Source organism: Montipora capricornis, chromosome 1 (genome assembly GCF_036669925.1).
Source record: "Montipora capricornis isolate CH-2021 chromosome 1, ASM3666992v2, whole genome shotgun sequence".
NCBI lineage: Eukaryota > Metazoa > Cnidaria > Anthozoa > Scleractinia > Acroporidae > Montipora > Montipora capricornis.
This window is the reverse complement of record NC_090883.1, coordinates 45808393-45810892: the sequence shown is the minus strand read 5'-3', so window position 1 is coordinate 45810892 and position 2500 is coordinate 45808393. Positions and strand designations below refer to the sequence as shown.

Genomic DNA, 2500 nt, shown 5'->3' with positions numbered 1-2500 from the left:
AATTTGGAATAAATGAGCACTTGTAAAGTTTTTAAAAGATGACGAAAATTTCAATCTGTAGTCTTTGAAAGAATTTACAAGTGCTTATTTATTCCAAATTGCACAAGAAAAATTGATTCCCTTTTAATAAGGTACATGAAAAAATTTGAGATGGTTAAGCAGAAGAAACACACACATATCACACAATCAGGGAAAAATTGTGCCATCTAGAGGACACTTGATTTGAAAAGAAAAGGTTTAGATTGGTTCTGACCAAACCCTATTGTTTATTAGCCAATCATAATCCAGAATTTCATTGCACTGCTGCACTGCACTGCTCTCATCCAATCAAAATCGAGTAATTTTTTCACGTATATTATTAATTAGGAACCCGAACTCAACAAACAAGTTGATCATGTCAGTTTAGCATTACACTTTTGCACTTTTACCGTTATGTCAGATGTGTTTTCTATAATGTTGTTGGTTACTTAGAATTTTACCTACTTGTAACGAACATTTAATCTACAAAGAATCATTGTATTTATAGTTATATAGATATATATACTTATTACAAAGGAAGCTTATTGGAGTGCCCAACTTTTCACGCTATCACCTTATGGTCTTAACAAAAGACAGGAATTCCATTCAAAGAATAGAATTCATTTTAATTCTCTTGATGACTGATATTACGTTGCTGGGCGTTTTTTTATGATAAGTGTTACAATTGCGTGAAATCTTGTTAGTTCATGATCATTGGATTTTTTTATACCTGTTAATTATTATCATTTGTTCTTTATCGTTATTTTTTAGTTATGCAATGCTCTTGTTAGTTTTTTCTATACATTTTTAAGAATTTGTTGTAAACAAGTCAGGCCTATATAAGAGTATAATTACTTTTGTCCCAGTGCTGTACAGTAAACTGATGAAGGTCTGAAGACCGAAACGTTTTTAATAAATTTGTAGTTCTTAGCTTCAGAAGTTGTCCGTCCGTTGGCCACATTTTAACTTCTTTTTTATCTACATATGCCGCTGCTTGGACTGAGAATCTCTTCACGGTCCTTCTGGAAGCTTGACGTCTTCGTTGGCCCAGGTAGCCCTATTATTATCTTCCAGGTAGCCCTTAAATTATCTTCTCGAGGTTTGGACTGTGAATCCTTTTGGATCCTTCTGACGCAGCATCTCTGTTGGCTCGAAGCATTTTAACTTATTATATATATATATATATATATATATATATAAATAAATGCAGAAATTACTGCTTCGGCCTTCTGGGCCTCATCAGTGCAGTCCATGCCAGAGTGCTCAAACTAGCGAGCAAGTGAGCATGCGCACTTGCTAGCGGCAGTGACTCATCCTAGTAGAGTGCTCAATTTGAACATGAAAGCAACAGCTTTGTAATGCCAAAGAGCTATATCTAACTGCAGACAGTACTGTTTCGGCCTTCTGGGCCTCATCAGTGCAGTGCTGATGTCTAGGATGGAGGTTAAGCTATAAAGCCACCCCAGATGTCCCACGCATGTGGTACATCCAAGCCATGCCAGAGTGCTCAAACTAGCGAGCTAGTTTATATATATATATATATATATAAAAGTTAAAAGAGGCCAGTGGACGGACAACTTCTGATGACTTAAAAAGTAAAAAGATTTAATATAGTGTAAAACGTTTCGCTCGTATGACCTTCATCAGTTACAGTGAATGATTAAAAAATTCCTTTTTATATGTTTACAGTGATAGTTGCTTGTCTCTTAGGTATACCGAATTCCTAAAGGTATTACATAAGAACTTAAAAAGTACAATAGAACGGACATAACAAAAGGTTAAACAATGTACTTAATGATGTCCCTGCATACTTTACTACCTCCTTAAAAATCATCAAAGATGTGAAAAATCCCTAAAGGTATTACTTTACGAAGATTATAACTAAAGAGAAAAGCACACAAAACAGTAAAAGAACCAATATAAAAACACGAGCTCAAGCTAAACCTGAATCCACTAACAATGCACAACAATCATAACAAATTCCCAGATTGGGGCCTTTGAGCCAAACTGTTCAATTTACGGTCAAACAACAAATCCCCCAACAAAAGCCCTTGAACGGTAATACCTTTAGGGATTTTTCACATCTTTGATAAATTTTAAGCAGGCAGTAAATTATGCAGGAACATCATTAAGTACATTGTTTAACTTTTGGTTATGTCCGTTCTATTGTACCTTTTAAGTTCTTATGTAATACCTTTAGGAATTCGGTATACCTAAGAGACAAGCAACAAACACTGTAAACATATAAAACGGAATTTCTTAATCATTATTCACTGTAACTGATGAAGGTCATACAACCGAAACGTTTTACACTACATTAAATCTTTTTACTTTTTAAGTCATCAGAAGTTGTCCGTCCACTGGCCTCTTAACTTTTATACAATTTTTGCATGCCGTGGTTTGGACTGCGTATCTCTCCGGGATCCTTCTGGTGGCCTGGCACCTTCGTTGGCTCAGGAAGCTCTTTTAAACTGCTCGCTAT

At 35.3% G+C, this 2500-nt stretch overlaps 2 protein-coding genes across 3 annotated transcripts in view; both read right to left on the bottom strand.

The window, feature by feature from the left end:
* Window positions 1–2500, bottom strand: part of LOC138046056 (NLR family CARD domain-containing protein 3-like) — a 253105-nt gene that overhangs the window by 48790 nt on the left and 201815 nt on the right. The gene's annotated exons all lie outside the window — the stretch shown is intronic.
* The window catches only part of LOC138046305 (deleted in lung and esophageal cancer protein 1-like), a 158780-nt gene that overhangs the window by 60235 nt on the left and 96045 nt on the right, over window positions 1–2500 (bottom strand). The window lies entirely within an intron of this gene.